The 14,140-nt window shown below is 38.6% G+C and overlaps 1 protein-coding gene across 1 annotated transcript in view; it reads right to left on the minus strand.

The window, feature by feature from the left end:
- Nucleotides 1–14,140, minus strand: part of CENPC (centromere protein C) — a 92,161-nt gene that overhangs the window by 43,610 nt on the left and 34,411 nt on the right. The gene's annotated exons all lie outside the window — the stretch shown is intronic.

Below are 14,140 nucleotides of genomic sequence, written 5' to 3' on the forward strand. Positions count from 1 at the left end.
ATGAAATATATGACTCCTTCCACTACTTAAGAAAGTCCCACGTAAGAAAAGGTTAACCACTGCTTTTCTGTTTTAAAATAATTCATGACTTTAGTCAATCTAATTTATGGAAGAGAATACTTAAAGGAAGGTTTCAATAAAGATATATTTCCTTCCTGAAGGGAAAAAGAACATATCTTTGAATAGAATTTAAAAGAGGAAAAAGAATTTAAAACAAGAATGAATATGGAAAGCAACAAAAAGTTAAAGGTGTCAACAGAAGTTTCATTTTACTACAAAAGCAGGTAGAGAAGAAAATATCTAACAAAAGGGACAGATGAATTCTAGTTTTGTTTTTGAAACTGACAATCAGGAAGAAGGGGAAATGAGAAATACAGGCTATTTTAATTCAAACATTGCATCTATAATAAAATGTGTACAACCACCAACATGAGTTTAACAATGGAAAAATTTTTTTTCAGAAAGAGAATGAAAACATTAGATGTTATATAATGAAAAATTTTCTTGACCACCAAGTCAATCAAGAAACCTGCATTTTTAAGTTTCTGACACAAATACTTCTATGAGATCCAAAGAAATTAAAATCATTATCAAGTAGGAAACTCATATAGTAAATAAACTGCATAAAAGTATAAAAGATCAGGGGGAGTGGCCAGATGGCAGAATAGGAAGATCCTGAGCTGACCTCCCACAGGCATACTAAAATTACAACTACTATTTACAGAGCAAATATTGATGAGAACAATTTGAAGGCTAGCAGAAAAGACTGTCTACAACTAAAGACATAAAGAGCCACAAGACAGGTAGGAAAGGCAGAGACAAGAGACAATCAAGACCCAGGGTGGGAAACCTACACACAGAAGAATAATAACAATTGCATGGTTCTCAGGGAGCCACACAGGTCTGAGTTCCACGCTGGGCTCCCCTGCTTAGGGTTCCTGCACCAGTGGACAAGCCCCCCTAAAGTTTGACTTTGAAGGCTAGTGAGGCTTACTTTCAGGAGAATCTGAGGGCTATAGCAAATACAGATGCCACTCTTAATAGGCAAAGGCAATGTAATTAAAATGGCAAAATCTCAAACACTCCAAGGCCCAAGGCAGACGCAGTAGTTTGGAAGAAGCCTGGGTCAAAACCATTTGCTGATCTCAGAGAGCCTCCCAGAAAGGCAGGTAGTAAGTGGAGCTCACTGGGGACCCAGATGCTGGTTGCAGTCATTGTTCTACCACAAGGACACTGCTGTCAGCAACCACAATTTTGGATTTTTGGAATCTTCCATCTAGCTTACTAGAGCTTCCCAGTGGTCAGTGGTAAAGAACCCGCTTGCCAATGCAGGAGTCGTGGGTTTAATCCCTGGGACAGAAAGATCCCCTGCAGAAGGAAATGGTAACCAGTATTGGCAACTCCAGTATTCTTGCCTGGGAAATCCCATGGGCAGAGGAGCCTGAAGGGCTGTAGTCCATAGGCTCAAAAAACAGTCAGATATGACATTAATAAAACAACAACATCTAGCTTACTAATACCAGAACCCCCTCCACCCACCAGTAGGTCAGCATCAGTCCTGGGACAACCCAGGCCAAGAAGCCAACCTAGTTGGGACCCAGCCCTACTTATCAGTGGGCCAGCATTAGCCTCTGGACCTCTGGAACCCCACGACCAACCATCAGGACTCATCCTACCCACCATCAGTCTGACACCAGCTCCAGGAATCCCAGGGCCTTGTAGCCAGAAATCCCAGGATCCAGCTCTGCCCATGCGTGAATTTACACCACCTCCAAAACACCCTGGACCTCACAGCCACTGGTATAAGGAACAGGTCCTGCCCACAAGCAGGCAACATCAGCCCCAGGCCACAGCCTTGCCCACCAGCAGGCCAACACTAGCTCCCAGACCCCAGGCACCACAACCAGCCACCCCAGGACCTGGCTGAGCCCACCAGCAGCAGCAGCCTCCACACTATGCAAGGCCAAAGAACTGAGTAGGGTACAAGCCTTCCTACCAGCACTTTAAGTCATCTTTATTACCTATGGCATATAACACTGTTTGGTATACAAGCTCTCAAATAGACTCCAAAATAACAAGTTCAGCTTAAAGCCTATATTTCACTAGACAATGATATTGATAAAACTGCTACCAAGCATGAGCAGTTTTAGATACTACCTAAATTTTGATACTTAAAATGTGGCTCACCTCAACTACACTAGCATCACCCAGGATAGACTGCCTAGAACAACAGAATCTTGAGTCCCACCCCCAGACCCACTAAATCAGTTTATTAATCAATATTTTAACAAGACCCTCGGTGAATTCAAATGCACACGCAAATATGAAAAACGCTATTCTAATTGCTTTAGTCATTCTCACAGTTAAATGTGATTAGGAAGTAGAGGGATAGAGGATAAAATGAGTGAAATTCTGTCATGAAACCTTATAGCAACATCACTCTCTGATTCTATTTTCAGAAAGTTAAGGATTTGGCAATACTTTAAATTCAGAATGAAGAGAACTGATTGATACTGATAAAGAGAACTGATTTGTGCTTATAAAGGAGTAAAAGAAGACTATTTGCCTTAATTATATTGTTGTTGTTCAGTTGCTAAGTCATGTCCACCTCTTTGGGACCTCATGGGCTGCAGCATGCCAGGCTTCCCTGTCCTTCGCTATCTCCTCGAGTTTGCTCAAACTCATGTCCATTGAGTTAGTGATGCCATTCAACTATCTCATCCTCTGCCTCTCCTCCCGCCCTTAATCTTTGCCAGCATCAGGGTCTTTTACAATGAGCTGGCTACTGGCATCAGGTAGCCAAAGTTTTAGAGCTTCAGCTTCAGAATCAGTCCCTCCAATGAATATTCAGGGCTGATTTCCTTTAAGACTGACTGGTTTGATCTCCTTGCTGTCCAAGGGACTCTCCAAGAATTTTTTCCAGCACCAGAGTTGAAAAGCATCAATTCTTTGGTGCTTAGCTTCTTTATGATCCAACTCACATCCATACCTGACTACTGGAAAAACCACAGATTTGACTAGATGGACCATTGTCAGCAAAGTCATGTCTCTGCTTTATAATACACTTAAAATATGATTAAAATTTGTCATAGCTTTTCTTCCAAGGAGCAAGTGTCTTTTAATTCTGTGGCTCCACAGTGATTTGGGAGTCCAAGAAAATAAAATCTGCCACTATTCCCACTTTTGCCCCATCTATTTGCCATGAAAGTGATGGCACTGGATGCCATGATCTTAGTTTTTTGAATGTTGAGTTTTAAGCCAGGTTTTTCACTCTCCTCTTTCACCCTCATCAAGAGTTTCTTTAGTTCCTCTTCACTTTCTGCCATTAGAGCAGTATCATCTGCATATCTGAGGTTGTTGGTATTTCTCCCAGCAATATTGATTCTAGCTTGGGATTCATCTAGCTTGGCATTTTGCATGATGTACTCTGCACATAAGTTAAAAAAGTACACTGACGGTATACAATCTTGACCCACTCCTTTCCCAACTTGGAACCAGTCCAAGGCTCTAGATGTGGTTCTAACTGTTGTTTCTTGACCTGCATACAGGTTTCTCAGGTAGCAGGTAAGATGGTCTGGTATTCCCATCTCTTTAAGAATTTTCCATTTTTCTGTGATCCATACAAAGGCTTTAGTGTAGTCAATGAAGCAGAAGTAGATGTTTTTCTGGAACTCCCTTGCTTTTTCTATGTTCCAATTTGTTGTACAGTTGATCAGTTGTGTCTGACTCTTTGCGACCCCATGGACTGCAGCACGCCAGGCTTCCTAGTCTTTCACCATCTCCTGGAACTTGCTCAAATTTATGTCCATTGAGTCAGTGATGCCATCCAACCATCTCATCCTCTGTCATCCCCTCCTCCTCCTGCCTTCAATCTTTCCCAGCATCAGTCTTTTTCAATGAGTTAGCTCTTCTCATCAGGTAGCCAAAGTACTGGAGCATCAGCTTCAGCATGAGTCCTTCCAATGAATATTCAGGGTTATTTCCTTAGGATTGACTAATTTGATCTCCTGGCAGTCCAAGGGACTCTCGAAAGTCTTCTCCAGCAGCACAGTTTGAAGGCATCAATTCTTCAGTGCTCAGCCTTTTTTATTGTTCATCTCTCACACTTATACATGACTACTGGAAAAACCACAGCTTTCATTATATGGATCCGGATGTTGGCAATTTATCTCTGGTTCTTCTGCCTTTACTAAATACAGCTTATGCAACAGAAGGTCTCGGATCACATACTGTTGAAGCCTAGCTTGAAGGATTTTGAGCATTACCTTGCTAGTATGTGCTGCTGCTGCTGCTGCTGAGTCGTTTCAGGTGTGTCCAACTCTGTGCGACCCCATAGATGACAGCCCACCAGGTTTCCCCGTCCCTGGGATTCTCCAGGCAAGAACACTGGAGTGGGTTGCCATTTCCTTCTCCAATGCATGAAAGTGAAAAGTGAAAGTGAAGTTGCTTAGTCATGTCCGACTCTTCGCAACCCCGTGGGCTAGTATGTGAAATGAGCACAATTCTATGGCAGTGTGAACATTCTTTCGTATTGCCTTTCTTTGAGATTGGAATGAAATCTGATCTCTTCCAGTCCTGTGGCCATTGCTGATTTTTCAAATTTGATGGCATACTGAGTGCAGCACTTTATCATCATCTTTTAGCAACTAAAATAGCTCAGCTGGAATTCCATCACCTCCACTAGCTTTGTTCATAATAATGCTTCTTAAGGCCCACTTGACTTCACTTGACTCCACATTCCAAGATATCTGGCCCTAGGTGAGTGACCACACCATCATGGTTTTCCGGGTCATTGAGACCTTTTTTGTATAGTTCTTCTGTGTATTCTTGCCACCTCTTCTTAATCTCTTCTCCTTATGTTTGGTCCTTGACACTTCTGTATTTACACTGTTCAGTAATTATACTGGATCAGGCACAAAAATTTTTATTAAAAAAAAAATAGAATCTACTATACCAATATTGTGCTTAATAAGGGTATAAACCAATACTTTGAAAATGATGAGAACAGGAAACACTACAAGCTACCACAAAGCAAAAACTTGTAAATAAATAACATCTTTTAGGGAGTAGGTATAGAAAATAATAAAGAGCCAATTTACAAAACACCAAAGCAAGAATGAGAACTTTCAACATAGCTGCCACTATAAGTTTGAAAAATTATTTGCACAACAGCAAGAATTTACACTGATGAGCATCATTTTCCAGCACCCAAGATTTCCATCCACGTCTCTCTTCTCTAACTCCTTTTATTTATGTCTTTCCTTCTTGTTTTTCCCTTATGCTTCTCAAAAATACCCTCAGGAACTGTTTCAATAAATGAGAGGTGCTCATGATGACAGAGATTACCATCCAATTTCACTGAACTGATTCAAAAAAAAAAAAAAAAAAACCAATGTGAACAATGATTTAAAGCAAAAGAATATAAAGAGGAAAATGCTACCATCAAAGATTTATTCAGACAATGATACCAAAAAAAAAAAAAATCACACAAAGTAAAAAAGAAACCAATTAAGAACACCATTTTGGAATCCACCTCCAGATCAATAAAGATTAGAGAATGAATGCAATAAAAAGGAATGTATACAGAACATTAAGCTGATATATGAAACATCTGGTAATATGAAAAGAGGTGACTTAGAACTGTGGGGACACAAGTCATAAGCAGGGCAATAGCTAGGGAAAAAATGTGACTACTGTAGAAAATTTTGTATATTTACATGTACAGGAATAGGATTCTGAAGATGGGGCATGTTCAGATAAACACAGCAAGAGTATTCATCCAAAATAGAGAAATATTTCTGTCACTGCTGATAATATAATCCAGTGAGCCACAGAAATGCTACAGCAAAGTGGTTTTAGAAACAGGAAAGATATAGATCCTATTCTTCTGGAGTTTTCAATCCAGACTCTAGAGTACAAGAGAAATTCAGCATTTTCTTATTATGTTTGAAAATGAAGAATGCTGTGGAGCAGATGTAGGAACATACAGGGTGAGTGATAATAATCAAGGAAAGTAATATTTAAACTTAGTATACAGCTTGGTAGGGAACCCAGAGTATATTTATTTTTCTAAGTAAAAGGAAGAGCATACAAAAAGGCCCACAGCTCAGAAAGTGGTCTGTTCATGGAACTGGAAAAAACTCATTATAAACCAGCCCAGGAGACAAATCTGGAGAGGAAAGAAAAGCAAGGGTATGTGCATAAAATGCTAAAATAATCTAGGAGATTAATGTAACTTGGCCAAGGGGTGTAGCAGTAGCAATGGAGGGAAATAATAGACTCGAAAGCTACTAAGGAAGAAGTCAAAAGACTTACTGACTTTATACAGTATGCCAGGTAAAGAAAACAGGAGTTAAAGATGAATCAGATTTCTTTCTTATTATGACTGTTTATGAAGATACTGAAAATTGGCAGAGGAAGAAGTTGGGAGGAATTCAGTTCTCAATATGTTGAGTTTGAGAAGTCTGTGGGACAACAAAAGAAGAAAAGTTAATTGGCTCAATCCAAGTCATCAGTTTAGGCATTACAATTATGTCAAGTGCTTTGTGAATCAAAGGAAAATTATTTTCAGAATTAGAATTATCTCCATATTTTTAGTCTTTGAAAACGATATGGTTGGTAGAATAATGACTTCCTAAAAATTCACCTGCCCTAATCACAAAATCTGTGAAAATGTTACATTACATGGCAAGAAAGTTTAGAGATGTGATTAAGGTGATAAACCTTAAAATAAGGAGATTATCCTGAATTATCCCAGTTGGCTGAAACCAATTAAAATGAGAAGGCCAGCATTGCTGGTTTTGAGACTGTAAGAGGACAGCCATAATTTAAGGAATGCAGGCGATCTCAGGAAGGTACAAAAAGCAAGGAAATAGATCCTCTTCTAGAACAACCAAAAAGGAACAAAAACCTTGTAAACACCTGGATTTTGACCCAATAAAATCCATTTCAGACTCCTGACTCACAGAATGGGAAGATAATGTGTGCTGTTTTAAACCACTAAGTATGCAGTAAGTTGCTATGAGAGCAAAAGAAAATTAATGCACAATGCTATATTAATTAACCAATCTAGATAAATACAAGTTTTATATACATTAAAACTAGTGTAAAAAATATAGCAGGTACGCAATACAGGTTTAACATTTTTAACTTTTTTTTTTAAAGAGTATCGTGCAAGTACACTTTCTTGATGCAATGTTTTTCACTAAGAAATTATAAATATGCATCTTTCAAATTTTGTGAATTCATATTCTACTAGTTTTAAGAAATATGCTTTCTTGTAATGTTAACTATCACCCTCAGTTTAGTCAGATTCTCCATATAGTGTTTTCTTAAAATGACCAAATGCTGATTAGAAACTGATGGAAACAAAAAAAATAAAGAATAATTCCAATAAAAAGGATATGGTACATGTCTAACATTTATAAGACATCCATTAAATAGGTCATTTTTCCTTCTACTGTAAGCAGAACTTGTCAAATATGCAAAGGCATATATAGGCAAAACTGAAGTCTGACAACTATTATTTCAGGTGATATAAAGTCTATGTTATAGACAATATAAAAAGAAAGCTAAAATAACTGAGCGTATGCATGAGCTTAGTCGTGTCCCAACTCTTTGCAACCCCATGGACTGTAACTCACCAGGCTTCTCTGTCCATGGGATTTCCCAGGTAAGAATACTGGAGTGCTTTGTCATGCCCTCCTCCAGGGGATTCCTGGCCCAGGGATGGAACCTTTGTCTCCTGCACTGCCAGGCCGAGTCTTTACCACTGAGCTACCAGTGATAACTATATTAAAGAGGATTTTTTTTTTAAAAGATTAGCATAAATATTGAGCTTTTAATATACTCTCTCTTTCCTCTATACTAGCAATAGAGTACAGAAAATTTAGGCACAAAAAACAATTCAACTTAAGCATTAAAAATTTTCACCTTTTCAAAACTTTTTGATGTAACAAAAAATATGGGCTCTAGGTTGAGACAGATCTTAAGACTAATATTTAACTTCTTTTGAGTGTTATCTCTTATTGGATAGGATTGTCAAGGATTAAGCTGTATTTCATACACATAAAGTGCAAATAAATCTGGTAAGTGTTTTCTAGTCCATTAACTATTCTGGAGAAAGTTCTTTCTGTAACAAATACCTTTTCTATTATGGAAAAAGTGATACATTTCATCCATTTATAATCAAAACTCTTCAAAAAAGTGGGCACAAAGGGAACATACCTCAGCATAATAAAGGCCATATATGACACATATGACAAAGCCACAGGTAACATCATACTCAACGGTGAAAAGCTGAAAACATTCTCCAAGACCAGGAATGGTGAAAAGCTGAAAACATTTCCTCTAAGACCAACTCTCACCACTTTTATTCAACACAGTTTTGGAAGTCTTAGCCACAGCAATTAGGGAAGGAAAAGAAACAAAAGAAGAACAAAAGAAGTCCAAACTGGAAAGGAAGAAATAAAACTGTCACTGTCTGCAGATGACAAGATACTCTTATGGTGGTGCAAAAGTAACTGCGGTTTTTGCATTGTTGAAATTTGCTATTTGATATTGGAATATAGTCTTAAATAAACATATTTGTTATATATCATTTTAATGCACATTTCTATGTTTTTTTGCTAATGACTTATTACTAGTTGCTGATTATATTATTTAAATAGACTATGGAAATGATGTTAGACAAAAAGCAAATTCAAGCAATTTTCTTTTTCAAGTTTAAAATGGGTTGCAAAGCACCAGAGACTACTCTCAACATCCACAACATATTTGGCCCAGGAACTGCTAATGAACACACAGTGGCTCAAGAAGTCTAGCCAAGGAGATGAGAGTCTTGAAGATGAGGAACGCAGTGGCCAGACATCAGAAGCTGACAATGACCAACTGAGAGCAATCATTGAAGCTGATTCTCTTACAACTACACGAGAAGCTGCCGAAGAACTCAATGTCGACTACTCTACGATCATTTGACATTTGAAGCAAATTGAAAAGATGCAAAAGCTCAATAAACAGGTGCCTCATAAGTTGACTGAACATTTAAAAAAAAAAATCATGCTTTGAAGCATCGTCTTCTCTTATTCTACACAATAATGAACCTTCTCGATCAGATTGTGACATGTGATGAAAAATAGATTTTCTACAACAACCAGCAACAAACAGCTCAGTGGCTGGACCAGGAAGCTCCAAAGCACTTCCCAAAGTGAAACTTGTACCAAAAAAAAGATCACGGTCCATGTTTGGTAGTCTGCTGCCCATCTGATCCACTACAGCTTTCTGAAGCCCGACAAAATCGATACATCTGAGAAGTATGCTCAACAAACTGATGAGATGCACGGAAAACTGCAATGCCTGCTGCTGGCATTAGTTAACAGAAAGGGTCCGGTGCTTCTCTACAACAATGCCTGACCTCATGTTGCACAATTAACAATTCAAAAGTTGAATGAATTAGGCTACAAAGTTTTGACTCATCTGCCAAATTCACCTGACCTCTTGCCAACCAAATATCACTTCTTCAAGCATCTCGACAACTTTTTGCAGGGAAAAAGCTTCCACAACCAGCAGGAGGAAGAAAATGCTTTCCAAGAGTTCATCAAATCCTGAAGCACTGATTTTTTTTTTTTCTTTCTTGAAACACAGAATTTTATTTAGCAACCATTTAAAGTAGAAAAACTCCTTGTCAAGAAAGACCAGGTGGAAAATGGTTTCCCAATAAAACAGAATTTTAGGACAACAAAAGTCTAAAAGGCCACGAAAGAGAAATAGCACCACTGTTATTTGAAAAATGGCTAGTTACTTGCATTTTTTGGCATTGTCATTCACTGAATCTGAGTTTTCCTCTGAATTCCACACAGACATGCACTACATATAACAGTTTTATCATAAAACACCTGCTTGTTACACACATTTCAAGAAAAGCTACCACCAGAAACAAAAATCAATATAAATACAGGGACTAAACAATCTCAGCAGTGGGTGACACAAATTTGTAGAATTCTGCCAAATAAAGGAACTGAGGCAGCTGTGAGCAAAGTAAATGAGGGAGTTAAGGAATAAAATGTTTTAAATATTAATAATTAATTCAGACGTGGTACTATATTTTCTGCAAAATAATGTTAACATTTGGTAACATGCTAGCATTCTTATCTCCAAAGAGATTAGTGCACTGGCAAAGTATTCTGATAAAAGCAGAGGGCTGTAGACAGCACGTACCAAAAACACCCAGTCTTACAGATCCCAAGAGAGCAGTGGCCTTCATTGATCACTCCCTTTGCCAGAGGTCCAGAAAGAACTTGCAGCATGATCAACTACCGCTGAACTTTCACTCTAAGCAGCAAATTTTAAGGAGCCAAAGAGGAGTCCCCAGTGGGCAAAGGGAGCAGAGAAGAGAAACATGTTAAATGTAAACTCAAAAGAGAGTAAAACGGGACACAACCCTCATTCAAATCCCAGAGATGCAGCCAAGTCCCCAAAAGTAGATGTTAGGTTTAAAAACTGGACACATCTCATTTCCCCTCAACCCCCTTCCAAAAAAAAAAAACAACACACAGAATTATCATGGATAACTGGAAAAATCACCAGAGAAATGCTCAATGAAAATCAAGCTCTTCGAATCAAACGCCTCAGGTCTGAAACACATCCTATGTTCATCCAGGCAACAAAGCCTCTTGCCAAAGCATGGATTTTTAAGCTACAAGAATAAAACTTATTGCTCACTGGCAAAAAAGAATTGACTGTAATGATTCCTATTTTGATTAATAAAGATGTGTTTGAGGCTTGCTGTAATGATTTCAAATTCACAGTCCAAAACTGCAATTATGTTTGCACCAACCTAATACACATAGAAAATCCTAAAGATGCTACTGGAAAATTATGAGAAGTCTTCAGTGAAAAACAAAATTTGTGGGATACAAAATTAACATGCAAATCTGCTACATTTCTATACACTAACAACAAAAGATTAGAAAGAGAAATTAAGGACAATCCCATTCACCACAGCATCAAATATAAAATACTTAAACCACTTAAGGAGGCAGAAGACCTGTACTCCAAAACTATAAGATGCTGACAAAAGAAATCAAAGATGGCACAAACAGATGGAAAGATATATCATGCTCTTGAAATGGAAAAATCAGATTTCTCACAATGACTATCCTACCCAAGCAATCTACAGATTCAATACAATCCCTATTAAATCGCCAATGGCAATTTTTGCAGAACTAGAACAAAAACACTTTAAATTTGCATGGAAACACAGAAGACTGTGACTAGGCAAAACAATCTTGAAAAATAAAAATGGAGCTGGAGGAATCAGTTACCCTGACTTCAGACTACTACAAAGCTACAGCAATCAAAACAGTATGGTACTGAAACAAAAACAGACATACAGACCAATGGATCGAGATAGAAATTCTAGAAATAAACCCATGCACGTATGGGTTTATTCATCCCAATTAATTATCAATTATCAATTGACAATTGATGTATCAATTAATGTACAACAAATGAGACAAGAATATACAGTTTAAAAAAAAAAAAAGGCACTCTCTTGAATAAATGGTGCTGGGAAAACTGGACAGCCACATGTAAAAGAATGAAATTAGAACTTTCTCTAACACTACACACAAAAATAAACTTAAAATAGATTACGTATCTAAATGTAAGACCAGATACTGTAAAACTGCTAGAGGAAAACACAGGTAGGACACTCTTTCACAAAAATTACAGCAGGATCTTTTTAGATTCACCTCCTAGAGTAATGAAAATAAAAACAAAAATAAACAAACATGACCTAATTAAACTTAAATGATTTTGCACAGTAAAAGGGAAGACATATACAAAATGAAAAAGACAACTCACAGAAGGGAAGGAAATATTTGCAAATGAAGTGACCGATAAGAGATTCATTTCCAAAATATACAAATAGCTCATAGCCCAATATAAGAAAAAAACAAAAACACCCAAAAGAAAAATGGGCATAAGATCTAAATAGATATTTCTCCAAGAAGACATACGGATGGCCAATAGGCACATAAGAAGATGTTCAATATTGCTATTTGAGAAATGCAAATCAAAACTACAAGGAAGTATCACCTCATACTGGTCAGAAGGGCCATCATCAAAGGTCTACAAATAATAAATGATGGAGAGGAAGTAAAGGAAAAAGAACCCTCCTACACTGCTTCTGGGAATGTAAACTGGTGCACCCACTGTAGAGTACAATATGGTAGTTCCTTAAAAAACTAACAATAGGATAAGCCCTGCGACAGAGGGCTTTGCACAAGAAACAAGTGCAAACAAACCCCACAATGCAGAGAGTGGGCAGGGGGAGCCAGAACAGGTTCCACACTAGCCCTGCAATGCAGCACAAGAGCCCCAGAAGCCGAGAGAAGTGCACACAAACCCCTCAATGCAAAGGGTGGACCAGGGAGCCAAGATAAGGGCACACAAGCCCCGTGAAGCAAAGGGCAAGCCAGGGGAGCCAAAACAGGTGCACACAAGCCCCGCAACACAGAGGGAGGGCCTTGGGAACCAAGACAAGGGCACACAAGCCCCATGACACAGAGGTTAGGCTCAGAGGGCTGAGGGAAGCCCACACAAGTCTCTGTGACGCAGAGGGCACAAGAAAAGATCCACGCAAGCCCCTACCTAGCAAGCTTTGGCAAGCAGTGCAGGGCAGGACAGGAGAATGATCCCACGGATAATCAGGGGGCTGGTGGCAGTGAAGATATCCTGAGTGCCTGCAGAAACAGACACGTCTAACACTTCCCTCATAGCTCAGTCGGTGAAGAATCTGCCTGCAGTGCAGGAGACCTGGGTTCTACCCCTGGGTCAGGAAACTCTTCTGGACAAGGAAATGGCAACCCACTCCAGTATCCTTGCCTGGAAAATCCCATAAACAGAGGAGCCTGGTGGGCTGCAGTCCATGGAGTCGCAAAGAGTCAGGCATGATTGAGCAACTAACACACACACAACACTGCCAAAGCCAGAAGGACTGCCCAAAGGCATACTGAACCCATAGACACTCCAAAACCTATTAATCTACACCGCACTGCCCTTCAGAGATGAGATCTGGTTCCATCAACCAGAATACAGGCACAAGCTCCCCTAACCAGGAAAACATCACAGGACACTAACCCAATCCCATCCACAGGGGTAGACGCCACAGCCAAAGAGCACTATGACCTTGAGAACCTTTATTTTTCTTATAAATCACAGTTTATTCCCCCTACATATTTCTACCTTCACATTAGCCTTCTGTGGTGCTATGGAGCTTTCCTCTTTACTTTTCTAGTCAAAAATAAATAAATAAATCATTTAAAGATTTTTTTTTTCTCTTTTTCACCCTCTTTTTTAATGAGTTTTTTCATTTTGTTTTTTATATATTTAACTGCTTTTCCTATAGTTCTTTACTGGCCATATCTATTTCTAAATATACATATAAATCTTCTCCACATATGTCTATTGATCTTTGCTTTTCTGTTTTTTCTGTTGCTCTTTTTTTAATTTCTTTTCCACCCCCTCCTTTTCTCTTTTGCTTCCCTTCTCTTTTTTTGTCTTTTTTCCTTCTCCCTGTTTTCCTTCACTCTTTCTTTTTTCACCAAGTAGGTTAAATTGCTGAGCTCTCTTTGTTATATTCCCCAGTTGGCCCTCTACTCATGCAGTTTTCCAGAGTGAGCATTACCTAGTTCTGCTTTTAATTGGTTGATATCACTTTTGACTTTCCTTGTTCACCAAGTCAATCTCCTGTACTCTTTTCTTTAGAACACTGGTTGTAACTGTATGTGTGGAAGTATGTGTATATGTCCCATTATCTCTGTAATTACCTGCTTGATCCACTTGATCTTCTCCAACTAGAACACAGGCACAGGTCACCCCCAACAAGAAATCAACACAAAACCCCAACCAACACTTCCCTCCAAGGGCAGAAAACAAAAGGAAGAAGTAATACAATCCTAAGGCCTAGGAAAAAGAGACCTCAGTGAAGCAAGTTAGAAAAATAAAATGACAAAAAGACAGAGAATACAGCACAAATGAAATAGCAAGGCAGAAACGCACAACACCAAATAAAGAAGAAATAAGCAATCTCCTTGAAAGAGAATTCAAAATAATGATAGCAAAGATGCTCTGAAGACTT

This window comes from Bubalus kerabau, chromosome 7, assembly GCF_029407905.1.
Source record: "Bubalus kerabau isolate K-KA32 ecotype Philippines breed swamp buffalo chromosome 7, PCC_UOA_SB_1v2, whole genome shotgun sequence".
Classification (NCBI taxonomy): domain Eukaryota; kingdom Metazoa; phylum Chordata; class Mammalia; order Artiodactyla; family Bovidae; genus Bubalus; species Bubalus kerabau.